This window comes from Oenanthe melanoleuca, chromosome 2 (assembly GCF_029582105.1).
Source record: "Oenanthe melanoleuca isolate GR-GAL-2019-014 chromosome 2, OMel1.0, whole genome shotgun sequence".
Taxonomy (NCBI): Eukaryota; Metazoa; Chordata; class Aves; order Passeriformes; family Muscicapidae; genus Oenanthe; species Oenanthe melanoleuca.
The window spans coordinates 128781849-128793090 of record NC_079335.1 but is presented as its reverse complement, the minus strand read 5'-3'; the positions used below and the strand labels follow the sequence as shown (position 1 = coordinate 128793090).

The window sequence follows — 11242 nt, the reverse complement described above, 5'->3', positions numbered from 1 at the left end:
CATGTGTAAATATCTGTTGCTTAAATGGTACCTTCAAGTAATTTCAGTTTTTTCTGTTCTTGAATGGCAACACAATTAACCATCTTCTTTTTTTACTTCAAGTCATTACCTGAAATACTTTCAAAAACTATTTATTGAAGAACCATCAAAAAGGAAAGGAAAGGAAAGGAAAGGAAAGGAAAGGAAAGGAAAGGAAAGGAAAGGAAAGGAAAGGAAAGGAAAGGAAAGGAAAGGAAAGGAAAGGAAAGGAAAGGAAAGGAAAGGAAAGGAAAGGAAAGGAAAGGAAAGGAAAGGAAAGGAAAGGAAAGGAAAGGAAAGGAAAGGAAAGGAAAGGAAAGGAAAGGAAAGGAAAGGAAAGGGAAGGGAAAGGACACAATTGTTACCATCTTCCTCTGAAAATAGTCCTTAAATTTGAAAACTTTCTCTAAAAATAGCTAACACTTCAAAAATAATGATTAATGGAAAATGTTTAAACAACAGATGCAAAAGTTTTTTCATACAAAATACTGACCAGGAGTACTTATCTGGTAGATGTGTATCTAGTAGATTACTATGCATGTTTTAGTCACTTATGTTGGGTTTTTTTCTTAATATAGGTTTTGGTCACATACAAAGATGCTTGTAGTGAATGAATTTCAAACAGATAAAGTTCAGTGAAAGAATTTTCCCTCCAAGCATTTACTTTTTACTCTTGGGCAGAAGGCAGTCATAGAACTTCTGTGCCACTTACTGTGAGTTCTCCAAATAGAAGCTGACTGCCTCCTTATATCAGGTCAAATATGTACATGCAGCTGTTTTGTGAGGAGGACTATTATCCTTTAGGGCCCTCTAGGGACTGAACTGCAATTGCCGAATTTTATTGCAGACAGAACAGAGGTTTAGAACAGAAAGCTTTTATTTGGCCTCCTGGACCATCAAATGGCTTCTGCCTGAAGATAAAGATCTGGATCTTTGTGTCCTACCTCCATCTCATAGTGCATGAGTCTTTCAGTGATGATCAGAACCAAAGGGTTTCTTTTGTTTGCTGTGCTGGCAGCAGGAATGGCATAGATGAGTGATGTAGATGCAAATGTGTCCCCATAATCAGAGCAGGTTGTAAATCAGATGTGTGATTTCTGCTGAGGAAAGTGTCTTAGATTGAGCTTAGCCATCTCAAATATTTATGAACAGCCAAATGTTGAAAGAGGAACGCTGCCAGGTGATTCAGATTGCTTGGTGCAAGTACAGAATAACTGAGTGGAGCCCTAGACAAAGCATTGGCTTGTTGTTATCCTCTGTTTAGAAGGGGAGCAGTCTGGGCAAAGTCAGCTGGACAAGAGGAGAGTGGGAGGGAAGTGGCTGTGCATTGAGTCCCTGTCCCACATCAGCTGTAACTCTGATCACACCAAGAGCAAATCATGCTCCTAGGGGCAGAGCACCCAGCACCAGGATGGTACTCCTGCTGTGGGAAACACTAGGTCACTGGTGTTAGAAGGGCTTCAGAAGGAATGTTGCCAGGAGCAATTATATGGTCCAGGACCAGGTTATGTTTTCCTCTTGCCTCTGTTAGGCAAAAAGTGTCATGTGAAGGTTTTATAACATGAGGGCACTGGCTTAGTCCAGAAGAAGAGAATGGCCGAAGTCCACAAGCTAAAAGCCATGGCAGTGGGCTAGGGAATCTGCAATCACAGCCACAGCTCAGCCAGCAGCTGGAAAAATACACAAAAGGGCTCAGGAAGTGATCAGGGTTTTAAAAGGTGGGGAGAGATTGCCTCCTTCTCAAGGATCCAAGTATGCCCATGTTTTGGTAACTAAATGTGCCTGAGTTTTGAAATACATGGCTAAGTTCAAGCTTGCCTCTTCCATCCTGTATCAAGTGTCTATGTCATTCTCACTCTGCACCGGAGCAAATTAATACTAAATAGGAATGTTAAGGTCTTGTGGTCACTGCAGACTGATAGATGGAACCATCTGGTTAACGGAGATACCATAATGAAAGCATTAGTTCTTAAGTATAGCATGGCAGATACTTTATAATGTAAGTGAAAAAAAAGAAAAGAGACCCCAGTGAGGACTGAATTTAAGCTACTCTCTGTTTTCTACAGGGAAGCAAAGCTGAATTAGTCTAGGAGCTCACATACTGCTGCTGTCATCAGAGGAAGAAATGCTGGGTGTGCTGGGAAAATTACATAAGCATTAGAAATGGAATAACTTTCATATTTGAAATTACTTTTATTAGGTAATTTGAGAGACTGTTAAGGCAAAAATATTCTGACTGAATTTTAGGCACAGTGCTGCTTGTATAAATCCAACCCTGCAGGGATATTGGTACTTTTTGTTTAGCTTTTAATCTTTGTAAGGACAAGAATTGCTCTTTTATTATGTGTAGAGTTTTAATAAAGTAAAATCACTCAGTAAAGGTCCCTCAGTGTGAACTGCCCTTTTAATACTGATAGTTTCTTTCGAACAGTGTGCATTGTGCAAGAACTTCTGTGAGCCCAAGCACGACCCCAGGAGTGGGGACTCCCAGTGTGTGTGCACTCTTACAGAGCACAGCCACAGCTCCTGCCTCTGAGTTGCTGCCACCCCCCATCCTCGAGTTCCTGCCTGGAAGGTAGAAGAGATGGGCCTGAGTGACCTTTAGGAGAGGAAGGAGTGGAGGTTGATGGTGGCATGCTGCCTCAGTAGATATCCTGAAGTTGGATTATGGAGAATCAAAAGGACTCTTCTCTAGCTGGATTTTAAATTAGTTGGTTCTCTTAAAAAAAAAAAAAAAAAAATTAAAAAAGAGTTTTTACACTCTCAGGAAAGGTTTCAAGGCTGGATCAAAAAAAAAGATGATTATGTTCTCTAAGGCATTGGAGTAGAAGAGTAATAGACAAGGTTTAAGATACTCTGGATATGCTTGTGTGTGATACATCCTGGAGAAAGGTTATGAAGGAAGGATGAAGGGATGTGATTATTAAGTGGCAGAGGGAGTGTCCTAAAATGGAAGATTGCAGTACTCTGACATTGAATTCACAGTTCTCCATCAAATGCTGGTGTAAAATAACTGTGTTTAAAAAAGCCAAACATGTTGAAGCATTGAATGGGTCAGAGTGAGAGGCAGATGGACACCCCACCTTGCTGTAAAGCTGAGTGAGGTGACAGGAGGAAATGGCTCAAGACTCATCTCACCCCCCATAGTCTCGAGTTCAAGGCAGGGAGACACTATGCCAAGCTCCATGGTCCTTAAATACAGAGGCTCCTTCATAGTCAAAGTGACTATTTTATATATGAATTCCTACATCATAAACACATACACTTACTAGATCAGTCCCACCATATCCTATACTTTCCCTATCTACATTGAATGTTTTTTCAACAGTGTCTGAATCATAGTACTGAACTCTGTTGGCCCTATTAGCTCTGCTGTAATGCAGATAACAATTTCTAGGATTAAATCTCTTTTCCTGAATACACTTAACATCTTCCAGAAGAGTCTAAAACAGAAACTCTAAGAACATTAACTTAGAGCATTTTTCAAGTTCATCTTACTTGCAGTCCATTAAAGTGAAGTGACAACTGAGGTATGACATGAAGTAATTATACTGATTGTGTTGTATGTGCTCTGCAGGAGCCGAATGATTTGCTGAGGATATTAATTTCAAAAGTCAGACAGCAAGAGATCAGCTGAGATGAAAGATCACTGCAAAGTGACCTCAGATCAGGGGAAAAAGAAGAGGGGAGTGTGGCCCAGCTGAAGAGCTCCACGCTGTACAGTGTAGCAGTGACCTGAAGCAGATGCATTTTAACACCAAAGGTGGTTTCCATGGAATTGACTGCATATGTCATCACTACAGTTCAGTGTCACCACTGTGGATTCCCTCTATGGTCATGGAGATAAGTGGAGTATAATACAACTGGCTTGTTTTAGGTGTCTAAAGTGGCTTGTGATAAATCCTAGATTCCCTGGTTTATGAAGGGAGTGTAGAGTGACCAGCTGGGCCATCACATTCAGTGTGCTGGCCCCTAGTTCAGTGTTCCACCCTGAGGGACTGGGTGAAATGCAGGTGCAGCCCCAGACTGAGGTACCACCATCCCTATTCACACCCAGCCATGTATGAGGTCTGATCATTACCCTGTGGCATTACACCTTGTGAGCAGGGAAATAGTAGCTAAGTAGCAGACTACATAACATCCCTTAGAGACAGCATATAATGAGATCAGGTTGATAAGGATTCTCTGAGAGAGAATAGGTACAGATTAACTTTTGTGAATAACAAACCTAGTGAACTTAATTTCTTTGACCTCTAAAACAATTTTCACAGTCACAAAAAGTTAATCAGAATGTAAAAGCTCTTTATCAAATGTTCACTGTTGAAATCAGTATTGCATTTGTGTACTTGAACTGCTGTGCAGCCCTGAATAGACACATTAGAGGTGGTTTAATCCAATTATACTTAGGCTTTAGCTAAGTTTGTCAATCTAGCAGTGTGAGTCAAAGAGCTTTCCCTTCGGGATTTTCACTGTTTTGCTTGGATGAATTCGTTTGCAAGGCATAAAGTAACTGTGAGTCTGAGGGACTTTGGGAGCCATGGAGTTCTTCCTGAATGTGCCAGAACCTGGAGATAAGCAACAGTAACCTGGAGGCCAGCTCTCAGTGTAACACAATACTACAAAGAGAATGTCATGAAGCTTGACTGGGCAGCATATTCATTGAATCTGGATACTGACACTCAGAAAAGAGGTAAGCAGTGGTAAAACCATTATTTTGTGCTAACAAGGACATCCCCCCACAGCCTCTTCCTCAATGTGTTCCACTTGGCTTCAGCTGTCATTTGTCAGAAAAAGTGTCAAACTACTTAATTTCACAAAATTGTTAAATTTGGCCAAAACCCAATATTCTGGCATACCTAGACCAAAACAAAAGGCTGCAATCGTCAGGGTTATCACTGCTACTGACTCACAGACTTCATGCAAAAAACACAGGCACTCCCTGAGCTGAAGGCCCTGGGCTCAAGGATCTTGAACACATGTGCAAGGATTCCTGGCCCCTCGTGGTTTTGGCTGCTATGGCTCAGTCTGTACTGAAGAAAAGCCTGACCTATCCAGCCTGTCCCAGGGTAACCATCTGGGCTGCTTTCAGTAGTCAGAAACAGGCCCTCTATCCCCTCCATCACTGTGTTGTTATGCCCCCCCCGCCACCCCAACAGCAGAGAGACAGTTTGAACAAGAGGTTTATGGATTTGGCAGCAAAAGTGAGTGAAAAGACCACCTTGCTTACTAGTTAAGGTTGTATCTTTGCATGGCACCATCAGTTGCATCAGTACTCTGGCCTGTGCAGCACAGGCACTATCCACAGGTGCTAGTGAGAAGGGGTGCCAAGTAATTCATGGCCATCAGGAACCTTTTCTTACTTTCCACATGCCTGGAAATAAGGTGAAACATTGCAGTTTAGATGGAAGGATGCCTTTGTAGGGAACTTTTCAATGTTTATGTAGTAGGAGTAGACATGAATCACTGGCTTTCTGTATGGCAAAGCATTTAGTCCTATATTATTCCCTCTCTGAAATGGGGACAGTGATGCTTGGTCGTCTCCCAGCAGAGTTATGGGAGTAGATAGTACATCTTGCAGTCTATTTATGACCTGTGTGATGGAGGCCATGCATGATCTGTAGATAGGCAGCATTTAATGTCCCTGAAAATGGCAGTTTATCTCTTGCTGCTGTTTCTCACCCAGCTTAATCTATGCTTGGTTGGCTATGACATAAAGCACAACTGGACAGTTTAGATATATAGTACTATTATTATGAAATTTAAATTACAAAGATAAAAACCATCAAAACATCAGGGAAAGAATTTACCCTTTTTGATCAGCTTTTCTTCATCATTTTCTTACTATTAATTTTAAACCAGAAGTTTTTCATTCGTCCTGTAGTAATCACCCATATCCAAGAAGTGAAAATACTCTTGCAAAACTAATAAATGAGAATCTATTTGCAAAGATATTTATTTATGCGCCTGGCACTTCAGGGGGCTTAGAGGGTAATCTCAAACTGTGAGCTCTGCACTGTGTAAATTTAGAAGCAATTTTTCTAAATGTCAAGTATTTATTACATGAAAAAAACATTTGGAGTGTAGAGCAGATCCCCAGTGAAATACAGTGCATTTGGGGAATCACTTCTTGGATGAACAGAAATAATATTTGAGAGATGAAAAGCAAATTGTCTATTTGAAATTGCTTTGTGTACATGGAAAGGAGCTTGAAAAAAGGTAGAAGACCAGTTCAGTACTTTGTTTTGTCCCATGCATAAAAGAGTGGTTTTCCAAACCTTTATGACCTTTATACCAATCTGTCTTTTCTCATCCTGCAGCACTTCTACCACATCTGCTTCTTCTCCTTACCCTCATATCAGCTCCAGCAGGCTCCATTCTGACCACAGAATGCAGAATTTGTTCATGTAGGATTTTACCCACATAATGCCTTACCATAAATGTCCACATATCTCTAAAGTGTGAAGCAGTGAACTGCAACTCTCCAGCTGGAGCCTAATGATATGAAATATAAGGGACACTTATCTATTGTGAGAAGCCTGTGATAGCTGTTGTTTTGCATGGAAATATGAGAACCATCAGAAGCAAGGGGAGGAAAAATTGAAGGTGGTCTTACAATGACATCAGCCAGCTCTCTCAGTACTCAGTGGTACATCCTCTTGAGGCTCAGGGGTTTATGTATGTCCGGTTTGTTTAAGTGTTCTCTGACCTGATTCTCTTCCACCAAGGTACAACTTTCTTGCTCCAGTCTTTCACGCTGGTCTCTGGGGATTCCTGAATTGTGTCTTTTTAGCAAAGGCTGAGGTGAAGAAGGCATTAAGTACCTCAGCCTTATCATGCATCACTAGAACACCTGCCCCTTCCAGCAGCAGGTCCCATTTTCAATAGTCTTCTTTTTGCCCCTCAAGTATTTATAGAAGCTTTACTTGTTGCTCTTTACATTCCTTGCCAGAGTCAATTCTGGATAGCTTTGACTCTTTCCTAACTATGTCTGTTTGCTCAAAAGGTGTCTCTACATTTATCACGGGTTACTTGACCCTAATTCTACTTTCTGCATGCTTCATTTTGAGGTCTGAGTTTTTCCAGGAACTCCTTAACAATCCATACAGGCCCCTGACATTTTTGCTTAATTTCCTATTCTTTAGGGGGGATTGTTCTTAAGCATAAGGAAGGTGATTGTTGAATATCAACCAGCTTTCTTGGACCTCTCTTCTCTTTAGGCTTCTACCCCATGGGACTCTTTCAAGCAGATCTCAGAAGAGACCGAAGTCTCAAAGGCCAGGGTTGGGATCTTGGTGTTTGCCCTGCTGTGCTCTCTCTCCAGCAGATGTTGGTATGGTTACAGTCTGCTGTGAGGACCAGAGACAGAGCATGGGAGGCTGTGAAAGGCTTCATCTGCTTGTTCTTGCTGATCAGAGTAGACACCCTCTAAATCAGACACCTCCTTCCCCACGGGTGTGCCTGATACCTTGGGTTGGGGCTGCTCCATCTGTCATTCCACAGCAGCCTGTCCTGTTCCCTGGCTGGGGGAGGTGGGACAGGCCATGGTGGTTAAGTCATTCCCTGTCAGCCCATGTGGGGAGCATTTACAGTGATTGTTCATCTGATGACAGTAAGTCAAGATCTGTGGATAGAAGTCCTATGTTTTATTAGTCCATTTGATAAAGTTGGGGGAAAATGACAAACTTTCATCCGAAAGCTTTTCTACATGTCTGATAGAGATGCTGTGAAGTTCAAAACCATTGCTCCAAATTCAGTTAGGTACATAGGAGCTCTACTACCTACAGAGGAAAAGGCAGCTAGAGAATTATGGGTTAAAGAAAAGTGGAAGCATATCTTGCAAAGGACACAGAGACAAGTAATTTACAGCCTGTGAGAAAAGTGGAGAGGTTAGTGGTGGAAAGGATATAGCAGCTGCATGATATGCACACAAAAATAACACCAGAAAACAAACAAACAAACAAAAAACCAAAGGAAACCCTACTAACCAGAGAAATGAAAATGTTGATTAGACACAAAGATATTTTTTGAGACACTTTATGTCCTGGTTTCATGTGGGAATGGAGTTCATTTTCTCCCTAGTACCTGGTACAGTGCAGTGTTTTGGACTCAGGATGAAAATAATGTTGATAACACACTGATGTTTAGGTTGTTGCTGGGTAGTGCTTGCACTGGGCCAAGGATTTTCAGTGTTTCATGCTCTGTAAGTGAGGAGATATCTGGGACAGAGAAGAGCCAGGACGGCTGATGAAACTTGCCAAAGGGATATTCCACACAACAGAACCTCATTCTCAGGATAAAACTGGGGGGAGTTGACCTACAGGGGCAGAGCTCAGCTCAGGGATGGGCTGGGCACCAGTCAGCTGGCGAGAAATTGTATTGCACATCACTTTTTCTCCAGGGTTTTATTCCTCTCTCTTTTTCTTTTTGTAATCTTCCCTTTTTCATTGTAATTATTATTAGTAGTACTAGTAATATTTTATACATTATCTAAATTATCAAACTCTTCTTATCTCAGTCCCTGGCTTTTACTTTATCTGATTCTTCTCCTCATCCCATCAGGGGTGAGGGGGCAGGGAGCAAGCAAGTGGCTGTGTGGCACTTAGTTACCAGCTGAGGTTAAACCATGATACCATATTAAAATGAGAACTGCCCACTGTCATGCTGAAAAGCCTTCAAGAAAGAGGAAAAGGAAAAGGAAAAGGAAAAGGAAAAGGAAAAGGAAAAGGAAAAGGAAAAGGAAAAGGAAAAGGAAAAGGAAAAGGAAAAGGAAAAGGAAAAAAAGGAAAAAGCTCAGAGAAAGCACAAAAGTCATGTCCAAAGGGGAAACCCAGAAAAATCTGGCAGTTGGAAAGTAGATCTTTAATGATATGCATTAAATACCTATTCAAGTGACAAGTTGCTAATGAAAAACACTTTCAGGCACATCCAAACCATGTTCGTCTGCCAGAAATTCAGTGCAGCTTCAAGTGAGATAGTCAAGAAGTAGAAGGATTACTCAGCAAAAATAAGAAAAAACTTAGATGAATGCAGCTCATTAAGGAAAAGGTGAAGGAGCCCCTTGAGACAGATGAAGAACAATCTCAAACTGAAAAGGTTTTGAAACAAATCAATACATTGACAGGTAAGAAGAAGGCAGAACAGCAACCATCAAGCAGCTCTGCAGCGACTCAGCATGAAACTGCTAATTTGTGACCTGCGATGCATCTGGTGTCAGAGGAACAGACAATGGCAGGGGTAACTTCAGACCCTCAAAAACAGGCTCCAGGGTGATCCTGAAATCTAGAGAGAACAACACTAATGTTTTTACCTGGCAGGATCAGGAGGAACTGTGAGAGCAGCTGTGCTGGGTAGAATTCTACATGCATTTATTCCCAGGGAAGTCACATATTACAGATTGGTGCAAACCTCTATAGGATTATACAAGCTTTGTGCATAAGGGTGGTGCAGGTGGAAGATTTTGTCAAAAAATTTTGAGTAACAATGACTTCAGATTTCTAGGAGATACAAAGGTCATGTCATGCCAGTTTTAAGCTAGAAGGTGGGAAATGACAGAAATAATGGAGAGCCTTTGCTGTGGAAGGAAGTTGTCAGTAGGCTGCCACAAGTATACATTGGACTTTACCATTCAGTACATTCCCCAGAGACCTAGCCAAGGCTGTCCAGCAGGTTGACAAAAGAAAAAAGGGCAATAAATATTAATGCTGAGCTCAAAGATGCAGGTATTGTGTTCCTAGATAACTGCGTGATCAAATGGGGAATGAAAATTTAATGTCAGTGACAGCAAAGTAGGGGGAAAAAATAACTCATAGCTATTTGTCCTTAGGAAACAGATCTTTGAGTCACTTTGGATAACCTTCTGAAAATATCAGCCCAGAACTGAGCAGTGATCAAAAATGTAGCTAGGACACTTTTTCTTACTTTGAGCACAAAACAGGAGTTCTCATTATGTCACTGTATTGTTTCAGTGCACATGTTTTGAAGATCACATGTTCTTAGTCACCTTGTTTTAAATAGATCATAGCAGGACTAGAATGAGGAGGAGAGTGATGAGGATTATTAGGGTTACAGGACAATGAGAAGGCACTATAGATGTTGAAGTATGCAAATGTGCTGGAAGATACCGAGTAGAGAATCATAGAGTTTTGGGTTGGAAAGGACCTTAAAGATCATCTAGTTCCAACCTCCCTTATGTGGGTAGGGATACCTTTCACAAGACCAGGTGCTCAGAGCCCCATCCAACCTGTCTTTGAACACTTCCAGAGAAGGGAAATCTGTCAAATGAGGGATAACATGGAGGGGGTTGAGCACAGGATGATCATTTGCCAGGCTTCATAATATAAGAACTCCTGGAAAGTCAACAAAAAGATCAGACAATAAGGATAAAATAATCAAAAGTCAATGTTTTTCCCTGGTGTACTGTCATATGATGAAATACACTCTGTTAGAAACTAAAAATGTAAAACTACTCAAATCACATCCGACAACTTCATCAATGGTCTGGATAAAGCCACTGGCTCAAAAAGCCCCTGAATTTCTCTTCGCCTTAAAGTAAACGCTGTTCCAGGAATTGGAGCCCTGTTTCTTAAGCCCTTTTTCCTGTAGGAGGGCAGGCAGATCAGTGGCCTGACCCAAAATGGCTTTTCTTATGTTGTTGTAGAGCTCTACTTGCAGAGCTCAAGTTGTTGTAGGGCTTTACTTCCCCTCTCCATCTGCCAGGCCACCACTTTCTATGGATGCTTTTTATGACTAGTCAGTATAATTTGATATGATGAAGCTAAGTTTTCTGGAAGAGGTGATCCTTCCCTTCTGCACAGCCCTGGTGAGACCCCTCTGCAGTGCCATGTCCAATGTTGGGCTCTCCAGTAGAGAGAGAGATGGATGTACAGGAACAGGTCGAGCCAAGGGCTATGAGGACAATGAAGAGCTTGGAGAACCTGAAATACAAGTAGAGGAGGCTGAGAGAGCTGGGGCTTTTTGGCCTGGGGAACAGAAGGCTCAGGGGGATCACATCAATTTACATCACATAAATACCTGGTGTCAGGAATACCAAAGACAAAGCCAGGCTCTCCTCAGTGGTATCCAGGAGAAGGGCTCCAGCACTGGGCATGAAATGAAAACCAAGAAATTCTGTTAACATATAAGAAAAAGCTTTTTCATTTTGAGAGTGACTGAATACTGAACAGGATTTGGCCATGATAAAAACATACCAGTGCAAGGATTTCCC

At 41.6% G+C, this 11242-nt stretch overlaps 1 long non-coding RNA gene across 1 annotated transcript; it reads right to left on the bottom strand.

The window, feature by feature from the left end:
- Positions 1 to 7999: 7999 nt before the first annotated feature.
- LOC130250223 (uncharacterized) lies at positions 8000 to 11143 on the bottom strand. The gene is made up of 2 exons (XR_008839939.1): positions 11050 to 11143; positions 8000 to 10952 (listed from the first exon to the last, which is right to left on the bottom strand). It is a non-coding gene; the product is annotated as an uncharacterized LOC130250223 (long non-coding RNA).
- Positions 11144 to 11242: the final 99 nt, after the last annotated feature.